Here is a 13,115-nt window from a genome sequence, read left to right on the forward strand (position 1 = left end):
GCAAAAAAACTGTTTGCAGGTGGATGCAGACCAGCTAGTACAGCTTGTAACGTAAAATTTTGTTGAGTGTAATACACATGTCCACATATTTTTTGTTTATGTAACGTTACTCCTGCAAAAGAGACTAAAGTAACAGCATCTCATCGGTTGCGATATAATACGTGGCCATACCATGACTTCTTCAATGTCTCTTTTCTGAACACAATCTCTTAAGTGAGGCTGGGATATAACTGAAGGCAGCATCAAAAGGGTAGAGTAGAAGTGGTGATAAAAGATAGCAAGGAGCCCATACACTCCTTCCCACCATTAGCACCAGCCAGAGAGTATACATCTTCCTACTTTGCATGAATTAGGAATAGCTTACCTGCCAGTGGGCTGTTTTCCGTGAAGACTGAGCCATAACTGATTCATGGACAACAACTCACCCACTGCTACCAGGACTGACTCTGTCCAAGGGGCGGCAGTCATAGCACTAGTCATTTCATTGCTCTTCCCATTTTTCTGGCGCAAACCCCTAAGGACTTTAGCCTTCATCTTAATGGAAAACAGATGTGCTGCATCAGTCAATTTCTCTCACTGATGCTCTTAATCATTCACAAAATAAACACTAATTAATTTTGTAGTTTCCATTAAAAACAAACAAGAGGAAATAGATGCAGAGATGGTATTTCTGGTTCCTGTTTCCCTAATGCATCTAAAACATCTCTAATGGAGCCGGAATTTGCCAAGAAGCAGCAATTCAAAAGTAATTTTGCTGATAAATCATGCCTAAATTTGTAAATAAGCTGAGTGCACACACACTCACACCTTTATATATACACAGGGCAGAGTGAAATTTTATTTCTGTGAGAAGTATGGAGTTCTGCTACGTTATTGATTGTTAAAATACAGAATCAACAAATGAAACTCTGAAATCCCAAGAAAACTGTCATTACAGTCAATTACTTAACTGCTAATTCTAATGTCCACCATATTTGTTTATAAAAAAAACTATATGCTTTCTGTGGCCTTCTGCCACAAAACTTTCTAGCACAAATATGATCAACTCAAATGAGCAGGCTGGACATTAATTATTTGTCAGATCCTTTTCTACTGCAATATTTCTTCTCACCATGTAATCCTCTACTTCTCGACCCCTATTTGTTGTAACTGCAACACCCACCCACTATCCTAGATTCGCCTGTTTCTTCCTCACGGCAACTCCTCCTCATTGATACCACTTTTTAATCCAATCACCTGTAAACACCAAGCTTGATCCATTTAAGATCAGAAAGCAGTGGCCAAGCACAGTTCAAGAGGCTGATGCACCAAGCATCTGACTGCCTACCAAGATCGCATCTGTGTTCTCACCAGCCAGCCCCTGCAGGAGCAAAGACCTCTGAGCTCCTGTACAGGCAGGATTTTGACATCCTCCTCCATGTTAAACAAAGATCAAGACCATTCTGACAACAAGCACTTTTGAGTTTTCCCCTGCCAACTACATCACCACCTGAAATAATTTTGTAGGTAATGCCTAGCAGCAGGCCTTCAGGCATGGCTACAGTATAAATTATATCACACAAAGGCAGGACAGTACATAAAAGGTTAGGATACAGGTTTAGATGTGGTTTTGTGTCTGAATGTATACTGGCTTTTGATAACATTTTTTATATATTATAAGCTAACACGTATGAAGCTCATTAAGTACCTGGTGGAAGACCTAGTGTTTTAACCTTGGTTAAACCTCGAAGTTATCCAATCAATCTTTCACTTTTTTAAAATGCAAACTATCTGCCATACATGCAGAGAGTACTGAAATAAATCACAAAAAAAAATCAATATTAAAGTACAAGCAGTATTTTTTTGTTTGTTTTAAGCATTCTGCTTTCATAATAGAAGAAGAGACTGGCTTATACAGAGGAAAGCTGTTTTTTCTGCCTAGTAACATCGAAGTTCCTAGCACACAGAACACCACACTGAATTTCCACGCTATACATCCTCTGAAGGCCCTAGGTGCTTTCAGGACATTGTAAGATTCTGGTATTTAATAGAAGTGGAAAACAACCCCCTTACGCATGCTGTGAGCTGAATCAGAAGTTTCTGACGTTACTGTGTGCATACTGTGCATCACCACAAAGGCCATAATACAGCACAGCTACAGTACAGTCAAGATGAGTCAACAATATGTTCCCTGCAACAAAAAGGAACAGGCATGATCTTAGGATGCAATAACAAGGATATATGTAAGTACCAGAAGCAATAATAACGTTGTATTCAGCTCCAATAAGGCACCTGCTGGATTAGGGTTACTACTTTTGCTTCGTAAGTATAATTGATACTCAAAGAAGTAACCAAGCAGGCAACCTTCTCCCAGCCCGTATAATTAGTCCTCCCATAGACAGCAACTCTCCTTCCAGTTGAAAATTTTTACCTCTTCAGAACAGGGACCCACTCACCTGATCTCAGAGAGCATCAAAAAAAGGGTTTGCACTAAGGGGTTTGAAGGTTAAAGTGTTTTAATTAAAAGATCTATACTATCAACGGCAGATGTTCTTTAGGGCACTCTCCAATCCTCTGACTCTATTTACTTATTATGTCCCCTCTGTCGAGGATCCTGCCCCCTTAAACCTGCTGAATGCCAATTCACTTCTTTGTATGGTGAACTTGGGAGAGAGTGAAAATGCTAGATTCGTCATCTAACATTTTAAAAAATAACAACCATGAAACAAATAACCATGCAAAAACACCCTAGTTCAATCCCTAGCCCCTTTTTCTCCTTTCATTCCTCATTTTTTAGCTGATGTTTAAAAAAAAACAAAAAAAAACCCAACAAATTTGAAAAAAGTCTAGAAGAGAGCAATAAAAATTTTAAGACAATTAGGGAAGTCCAACTTCTGACAGTTTGCTTAGTTTAAAAGAGGGGTAACACAGAAATACAAGTCAAAACTTGTACAACAGACCAAAAATTTAGTTTGTTCCCAGGTACAATCAATAGTAGTAAAAATCAACTAGTGTAGCTGCTTCCAGCCATGAGACAAATCATTCATACCCAGCCTTACCTACTTCCTCTGCCATTAAAGCTTTCATTTTTGCTACTAAGAAACAACAAAGCATGCCAAGGAGGAAATAGGGGGAACTATTTTCCCCGAGGGAAAGCCCCTAGGAATGGAACAACCAGTCTGTCAAGTAGGTAACTCTGCTACAGCAGCTCTGCATACCATAAGCTCTTCAAACCTGGGTACAGATTTTCTCAATCCAAACCATGATTCATTTATTACCAATCTGCAAAACACAAGGCCTCAACTCCAGCTCAAAATAAACTCCAGCACTACAAATCATCCAAGCTCTGCTCCTCTGCACAGTCATACAGCCTGAGATGCGAGGGCTAGTTGATGCACAGACAAGTTACTCTGCAGAACACCACAAAGCAGACAGGAGCTGGAATTAGAACCACAGAAAAATTTAGGTTGGAAGGGATGCTGTAGACATTATCTAAGCCACTCCACTGCTCAAAGCAGAGTCAGCTTCAAAGTTTGATCTAGTTTTGCTCACTGCTTTGTCCAAACAAGTTTCCAAAAACTCCACAGATGAACGCTTGGTATCCTGTGTGGGCACCTGCTGCAGTGCTTCACAACCCTTACAGTGAATTTTCTTTTCTTTAATCAGAATTTCCTATGTTACATCTTGCAACCATAAGCTTCTATCCTTTCATGGTGCACCTCCAAGAAAAATTTGGTTTTGTCCAGTTACAGGTAACCATGTTACTGCTGATCAACCACCTAGACACAACTATGTGAGGGGAAATCCCTCTGCTCAGATAACAACCTATAAAGTATTTGCTGTAGATTTGTGCAAACTTCTTGTTGTTGACTCATGAGACAGTAGCAGACTTGCACCTGAACTGAATAATCTGAACAAGCCACGGAACCATCACTTGTTCCTCACAGACTAGATCTGACAGGATCAAATTCAAGCTCGAATTTGAACTACTATTGAAACCACTTGTCCAGCTAATTCTCAGCTGACTCTCTAAAGCCTTTCACTGTCTTTTTCTCTCCCCTAACTAGAGAAAAGGTTTTATTTTTTTTGTTTTCTTTGTTTGGTTTGGGAATTTTTCCGTGGTTCTCTCTGATGGACACAAGGGAAAAGATTTTTCCCTGTAGGCTACAAGATATAGTTCAGTAACTCCCAAACCAATGAGTTAGGCCACAGAACAGCAGTTCTGTCTCCAAACAGAGGCAGGCCCACTGGAGATGCTCCAAAGTACTTTGGAGTCATTTTAAATGGATTCCAACGGAAAGCCCTGGGCCTCCTAACTATTTCAAGCAAGGCTTCAGTTCAGCAAATGGGCACTAGAAAGTCCTGGAACAGAGTCAATTGCCATCATCTGTTAGAGCAAATGAAAGCACATGACCACCCGAGAGCCCCAGATGACTGCAGGGCAAAGGCTTTCTTGTTAATGTAAAACATGGGGGGGAAAAAAAAAGAAAAACAAAAACAAAACCACAAAAAGAAACAAAAAGAAAAGAGAGAGGGGAAAAAAGAAAAACAGCTTCTCTAGAGCCAAAAAGAAGCCATTCTCCTGCTATGAAAATCTGGAATACATTATGCTGAGAGGTGTGGATCTGTAGCTTCAGGACTTCACTCGCACACACATCATTTGTTCTTCAGTGAAGGTCACCTTGCAACCTCATGAGCAGAAAGGTTAGGTCACAGACCACTGAGGTTTAGTGATGGGAGTGATGATGCCAATCAGGCCTGACTAAGCACGTCACATACTCGCTGCTCAGAATCCCAAGAAAATGACCAGCAAGCTCTCCAAACCCAAAAGCAACAGAAGCAGCTCACAATCAAAATAAAACGTAAGGACAACAAATCATATATTGTTTGACAGAAGTATCAGAAGGATACAGTATCTGGAAGGATTTCCTTCATAAGGTCCTCCATCTCTACAAGCATAAGTGATGCCACCCACAGAAAAGCCTCATGGGCCTACCGTTTCTCACTACCTGGAAGAGTCCAACCTCCAGCTATCTCAGGGACAACTTGTTGGGAGCCAGGTATTGCCATCTTCCAAATGGCAACCGATACACCACTTCCCTGGCTTCGTGTAAAGAACATTTCCATGCTGAGCATCTGTCTCAAAAAGTAAAGCTCACAGGTGGGGCAAACCTCAGCAAAGGTCTCTGTGTACATCTTCAAGCTCTCAAACCACCGCTGATCATTCCCCACTTGAAACTACATGAAGGCATAAACCCATCTTTCATCACAGTTCAAAAGTAAACCAGACACAGTAATTCTTTCACCAGTATGTGTACAGTAACTTTCCACCTACTCTCACCTTGTCATGGACCAGTTCTGTTCAGCCTGTGCCCCTGTCTCATTCACTGGGTACAGAAGAGGTATGGCCCAGGAACACTTAGAACCTACAGATACCCACCTGCTACTGCTGGGAAGTCCAATCTCAAAAAGAAAGCCATAACAGAGCTCAAGATTATTGATACTTTCATCCAAGAGTTGACTATATTGTGCCACTTACCTTGGCATTTTCTAGATTTGCCTCTGTGCCAGTCCTGAAATAGATGGCAGGACCTCAAAGGAAGCTATTACACCATTTCACAAACTACTAACAGAGTTTAGCAGCAGATAAATCACAGCATGCTCCAGAATACCAGGCCATCCCTTCCAAGTGGCACAACATTAACTGTCTCAAACAACAGAAATGCTCCCTGAACTATAAGTTTGTTAGTGCCTCAGAAGTAATGGATTTAGTATGCTTAGTGACCTGACTGCACAAATAGGTATGTTGTCAGTATTTCCCTCAACACCTTGCATAGAGGTGCTTCCACACAGATCGAATAGATACGAGGCTTTGTGACCACAAGATGACACCTATTATCACAGTTTGGAAAATACACATCAGTTTTACAGAGATAGAAATCACATTCTTCAAAGCCATTGAAAATAAGACGCAATTCTTTAAATTTTCAGCAAATATATTCCTATGTAAGAGGAATAAGCACTGTCTGGTACAGATCTACATAGTTTAGAATTCAGTTACCAAATCAGTATACAAAGTACAGCTTAAAATCTCACTTAGGAATAGTCCAAGCAAATTTATGTTTCTTCAGATGGGGCAAATGAGGTAAAGGCCTCTGGATATCCTCTCTCACATTATATTTTTAAGCCTTGCTCATTTCTTCAGATGGGAAATATCAACATGGAAAAGCAGATGAAATACTGGAAGATAGGGCTCTCTTAAATTCAACATTGGCTTCATGGACTTCCAGTGTTCATTATGTTATTACAATGAAACACTTCAAGAATGATAAATATTTATGATTTAATTGTGACTTAAAAATCAGTTGAGATTGTTGGATAGGAAACCTTAGCCAAGGAACATATGTCATTCCAGCACCAGTCTTGGTTGAGCACAAGACCAGAAAACAAAGAATGAAAAACCTTTCCAAACTAGCTCTGGTAGAAACACTAAGGTAGAGCGCCAACGTAGCAAGTGTCTGCCTATCTCCCATGAATTTAAGGAGATATCTAGGATCACTTAGGAGCCAGCTCACTTTTGAGGCTCTTACCTCTAAGCTCCTGGTATATTACTATATCATCCGATTCCTGACTGGGTGGATTTCAAAAAGCTTGTAGGAGTTCCCATCACCTATGCCACAGAAAACCACATGCCACCTGTCCTGCAAATTTTTAAATACTCCTTAGAGGAGCACCTGCAGGTGTTGCTGGGTCAAGTCTCTAAAGGGACTGTACAACTGCACTTTCAAAGTCTCAACAGGCTCTGCAGTTCCGAGTGCCCTTCTGAGCCCATGTAAGTCTTACGCAGAAACACAGGACACTCTGAAAGCTCTTTTAAACACAGGCAAGCACAAAACCAAAACAAAAATCCCAGTAGGTCACAAAATCTTCAAGTCCCACAAAAAAAGAAGAGAACGTCTGCAAATTACTTGTTCTCTCCAGACTCTTATCCAAACCATTACAAGGATTATGTAGCCTCAGAAAATAAAAAGGAACAACATACACTCTACAAAATAATTAAAAAAAACACAGAAAACCGCACCAAATAACAACAGGTAAAAGTGATGGAAGAACTTGAAGTATTCCAAAAGCTGAGTCCAAATTTTTGGAAATAAGTTTTTTAAATGCCAGTTATTTCACAAATCCATTCTTAAGCTAACATTCAGTGACTAATTTTCCAGTAAACATTACTTGATTTTAGTCTTCAAATAGCTCCTCCAAAGAATTTAACTTTCTGTGGAACTTTGTCCTCTTCCCCTTAAGAACTCTGGGCATCAATTTCTATTCAAGAAAAAGCAATTAACTATGTTTTCATAGAAGCAAAAATGTGCACAAGGCACTCGATGCTCTATATTGAGCACCTCACCACAAACAAAAGCAAGAATACAGAAGAAATTCAATACTGCTGTATCTGTTATAGTCCTTCCATCCCCAACAGGTTTCCTGCTGTTTCTACGAATGTTGCACAGATATTTTACTTGCACAATTTTTAAATATAGGCATGACCAAATGCAAACACTCGATGCTTTTAATATGTTCTATAGTAAGAATGAACAAATCCTAGCATACTAGAATAAAACTTGTTCCTGAAAAGTTACGTCTAGCATAGCCTTGCTAGAAAACCTTCCGCAAGATGTAAAAGTTATGTGACCTTATATTATGTTCTGCCATAAGCCATGCTGCAATATGGCTTTAAATATCAATTTTCCCCAACATGATGTGAAAACTCTGGAGAAAACTGAGCTTCACCAGCAGGACATCCCTCGTTTGTTGCAGCCCTTTGCCCAGACTCATCGCTCTGCTCTGCTGCAGGGGCTGCGCAAACGATAACCAAGAAAGGCCCGGGATTTAGTTGCGCCTTTTGCAATCTCCACACAAAGCTCGAGCTCCACTGTCCTGAGGATGCTACGATCCTCATTGCTACAATTCATAGAATCATAGAATCACCAGGTTGGAAGAGACCCACCGGATCATTGAGTCCAACCATTCCTATCAAACACTAAACCATGCACCTCAGCACCTCGTCCACCCGTGCCTTAAACACCTCCAGGGAAGGTGAATCAACCACCTCCCTGGGCAGCCTGTTCCAATGCCCAATGACCCTTTCCGTGAAAAATTTTTTCCTAATGTCCAGCCTAAACCTCCCCTGGTGGAGCTTGAGGCCATTCCCTCTCGTCCTGTCCCCTGTCACTTGGGAGAAGAGGCCAGCACCCTCCTCTCTACAACCTCCTTTCAGGTAGTCGCTACGATCGAACGTGCTCGAGGCAGGCCGTTTACAACGACCCCTGGAGCGGACTTAATTCCTACTAATTAAACCCAAGCGAATGCCTTCGCAGAGCTCTATTCCAGCATCGCTGCGAAGCGCCGTTGCCGGCCCGTAACTTTAAGGGTGGCGCACAGCCTGCGCTCCCGGAGGCGGCGACCCCGGCACGACCGAGGGTCGGTGCCCCTCGCGGTGCAGCAGGAGGAGCTGGCCCGGGGCTTTCCCAGTCCCCGGGAGGAGCGGAGGGGGCCCGCGGGCCACCGGAGCCGCTGGAACACGCGTCTCAAGGCGGCGCGACTCGACCCCGGCTGCCCGGAGCCAGCCGAACGGCTCCCCCGGCGCGGAGCGCACGACGCGCTCGGGAGGCACCGACACTCGCGTCGCTCCGAGTCGGAAAACGAACAACACCTTGGGAAATAATCAGAATAAGGCTTATGTAACGATTTAAAAATAAGACGCGGCTCTATGAACCCCAAGCGCGCCGCCTCCCGCCGCGGTCTGAGCAGCGAGCGCCCTCCCACCCCCGCGCCCCATCGCCTCCCACCGCTCCCCCGGGCACCCGCCGGGGAGCCGCCGCCCCGCTTTGTTGTGGAAACCTCCAGGCAGCCGGGGCGGACACTCACTCGCAGGCACGGGAGGAAAAAGAGAGGAGGGGAAGCAAGAGCCTTGCGGGAACTGGGCTCCTGCGCAGCCGGGGCGGCGCTTGCGGGGGGCGGGGACGGAGCAGGGGCCACCCGTGGGAGGAAAAGACTTCCAGGCTGCCGGTGCGGGACCTCGGAACTGAAAGATGTGGCTGCGCTTTGGCCTCGCTGTTCGTCCTTAAAGAGAGCTAGTGGCACGGTTTTACTGAACTGAGCCCGGTTTTGGAGCCCTCAGCACAGGAAGGGTGTGGAGATCAGAGGAGGCTACAAGGATGATCAGAGGGCTGGAGCACCTCCCATACGAGGACAGGCTGAGAGAGTTGGGATTATTCAGCCTGGAGAAGAGAAGGCTCTGAGGAGAACTTATAGCGACCTTCCAGACCCTGAAGGGGCAACAAGAAAGTTGAGGAGGGACTGTACACAAAGGCTTGTAGTGATAGAACTAGGGGCAGTGGGTATAAACTGGAGAGGGGCAGATGTAGACTGGACATACGGAGCGATTTCTTCACTATGAGTGATGAGACACCGGCACGGGTTGCCCAGGGAAGCTGTGGCTGCCCCATCCCTGGAGGTGTTCAAGGCCAGGTGGGATGGGGCCTTGGGCAGCCTGGGCTGGAGGGACGTCCCTGCCCGTGGCAGGGGGGTTAAAATCAGATGATCTTTAAGGTCCCTTGCAACCCAAACTATTTTATGATTCTATAGTGTGGTTCTACTTGTGCTCCACAATGTTTAATAGCAGTTCTGCAAATTACATAGACTACCTCATCATACTTGGTCATGTTTCATTCTTATTTTTTCTAGAACCTTACTCAGTGCTGAAATGTTGCAGCTAAAACTGAGGGAAGCTGTATTTGGGAAACAACAATGCTACAAAGTGCTGAGTGGTCAAAAAGTTTTTTCTTACGTCTTGCATGTTGGACACTAAATGGGTGCTTTTGTGCTTTTTGACTGTTTATCGGGATCTTATCTGCAAACAGGCAAAATACAGTAACACTATATCAAAAAGGAGTAGTGAAAAATAAAATCAAGTTAGTATTGGTGTATCTTAAATATTCTATAGGAAAACGAGCAACAAAATTAATAGTTATCTTCTGAGAACATCTCTGAGAGCTGATTTTCAGTAAAAGAGGAATGAGGCCTAATGGACAGATAGTGTATGATTGTGTGAAGTTTATATCATAACGTCTTTATGAGTTATATTCTTGTAAGCAGAAAAAAAATTGTAAGAAGTTTTGCAGTTGTAATATATGAATGTTGAGGTAAAGTTTTATCAGGCAAACTATGTCTGCTTTTATATAGACAGATTGTTTATGTGATTTCCACATAAATGTGTCTGCATTTTACTTTTTTAATCATGTTCAAAACATCTACCACTGCAGGCCAAAAAGGTTGACAATTGTAAGCCCATTCATTTTGCAAGCCTTTGAGAAATGATCACAATAATTTTCTTCAGTTTCTTGAAAGGTGTCAAGTAAGAATAAAGATATTGAGAAGTATAAAATTCTCCTTTTCTCTTGCTCTGTTAGTTGTGATTCATGAAATAGGCAGCAACCAGTACCCAGTAAATTTATCTGTCTTTCCTATGACTGTTTCTAGCAGTGTTAGTTATCACTTTTCCAGGTTTAGAAGTTCACAAGCGCTTCTGAGTTTTGTGCCTTGGAAGCTTTTAGGAATTTCTATAGACTAGTAATGTGAAAATAACTACAATGCTGCACCAACCACAGTAGTTATAAAAAAAGCATGTAATTCCAGTTGTAAATATGCTAAAAATATAAACTAAGTATGCACTTTACACACCTTTTTTTTTTGCCTGTAATGTAAATTTCTATTTTAATTGAGAAGTGGTAAATTGCTAGCCTTTACAGCAATGTGATCTGAGCTTACAAACCAAAAAGTAAATGTGCAAAAAACTTCAGGGAAATATTAATTTTAAGCTTGTCTAAACATTTTAAAGTTGATTTTATTGAAGTTTAAAGTTTGTGGAACTGCAAAGGTAAAAGTTGCAAGGTTGTCACTGAAGACAGGTGTAAAATTGTTATGAGACCAGTGGGGGTTTGTCTAGGGTACGTTATAAACAAATAAATAATACACTTAGCTCAAAGGAAAAGGGTGAAGGTGCTGTCTTTTCCCCCATATCAAACATATTTTCTGTTTTAAAACAAGATTAAAACAGTCTTGTCTTTGCAGGAAAGATATCTGCTATAATGCTTGCATAAGGTAAAGTTTAAATCGCTTATCTCATAAACTAATTCCATGACTGAGTAAATAGTTAGAGCAAGAGAATAAAATGCCCCCCCCCCAGTTCAGAAGACTGAACTCTGAAGTCTTTTTGTCTTGTACAGAAAAGTAATGTTTAAAGAACAAAAAAGGAAGTTCAAATAACACTGAATTAAACTTGAAAATTGCCATCGACTTCAGCAGAAGTCAGATGTAATCTAAAATATTAGGAGTTGTACCTCTAGTTGAACAACCATAGAATCTTATTAAAAAACTAAAAGAAAAACAATCAAATCTCCCTCTAGCTCTATGGATACACACTTGAGTTGATTTGGACATATCTAATTCAGGGCATGATGTGTAAATCCGAGCTAAAATTGGTGGGATTACTCATTCAGACAAGAACTCTTTTTGTGCGTAAGCATTGTGGGACTAAAACATTATTGCAGATAGGTTTATTTTTTTATCTTCCTCTCCACTTCTGAGAATTAATACTCTAATAAGAAAATAATCTCTGTTTACACAGGACTAACAACATTACATGCTCTGCTTCAGGTTAATTTAAAAATTCAATTCCCTTAAGTAGTTTTGACAGAGGCCTAGGCGGTTTCCTGAATGCATTTGCAGTAGGCGGCCTCTACACAGTCTGGTTTCTTGTGTGGATCTTTATTAAGATCCCAGAATAGATCTTGAACTCAGTCCAAAGCCCAGTATTTTCTGAAATCTTTGAGGAGTAAAGTGTGTGCTGGGAGGTAGATCTTCACTTTCTGTTTTCTACCTGATGAGAATAAAATAACTATTGGACCCCACACCCTCACCCCCATCCCAGCATGTCGGGCCTTATCCCAAAGCTTTCAGATTCTGCAAGAATCTCTGTTGGTCTTAACGAGCAGACGCATTGAACCTTGATCCCCAAACCCTTTGATGAAGCATCAGGATATTTTGGCACATGGTGGTTTGCATGAGGATGGACTATCATTGCAATAGTATTTTCATTTTAATGATTATTTTCACCTTTAATCACACTAGAGACATTACTCAAGTAATCAATTTTGGGCACTCTGTGAATGGTCTAAGCTAGCATTTAAAAGGTCTTTGAGCAATTTAATATCCACTAAATCGAATAAACTGTGTAGTTGAGTTCTATTTAAGTTACTTTGAGGACTTTGATCAGATTAAGGAGCAGTGTCACTTTTGGTCAGTGACTAACACAGGAGCTAAAATCTCTCCAAAACCACTTTGGGGTTTTGAGAGGAAAGACATTGTTATGCAAACCTCTATTAGATAAAGGCATATATCTAGAGAGACAATTCTGGATACCAGAAAGGCCAGACCATCAGACGCTGTGGGCTACATTACAACTAGTTTAGAAAATACTGTGGTGGAGTAAAACATTTGTTGTAACTTAGAATCCTGACTATCTCCATGCCTGTTACTATTCATGTTTCCTTTCCTGTTGTGCACCATGAGCTGACGCCTGACCTACCGCTACAGTGTGATTTCAGCTTTTGGACACCTCTGCTATTCATTCGTGGTGTCTTGGCCTGCTTAGTGTTGCAGAAACATGGGCAAGTTTGGTGTCTGGTTTTAAAACTGTGCTAGCTGTGCTCCTGAAGTCATTTGGAAATGTAAACATTTGCAAGAGCAGGGCCGTGGTATTCATGCCTTCTCTTCATCAGGCTCGTATCATTCTTTATGTAGTAGTAACTTTTTAATGTAAGTTTTACAGAATGCAAATAAATCAAAAGGACTCCAACCTCAATACCAATAGCTGTTATTTAAAAGATAACATTCAGGGCTACTTTGCACATTAAGACTGCCAGAGTTGAGGCAATCCGAAAAGTACTTCCCAGAAGACTCAACACCTGTAAACACTTCTACAGTGCTTAACTTTCTTAATGGGATACCTGCTCTTAAAATGAAGCCCATGAGTAAATGCTTATAAATCCACTTTTGGACAGTCTGGCTCCTGCAAG

The sequence above is a fragment of the Phaenicophaeus curvirostris genome, chromosome 4 (genome assembly GCF_032191515.1).
Source record: "Phaenicophaeus curvirostris isolate KB17595 chromosome 4, BPBGC_Pcur_1.0, whole genome shotgun sequence".
Classification (NCBI taxonomy): domain Eukaryota; kingdom Metazoa; phylum Chordata; class Aves; order Cuculiformes; family Cuculidae; genus Phaenicophaeus; species Phaenicophaeus curvirostris.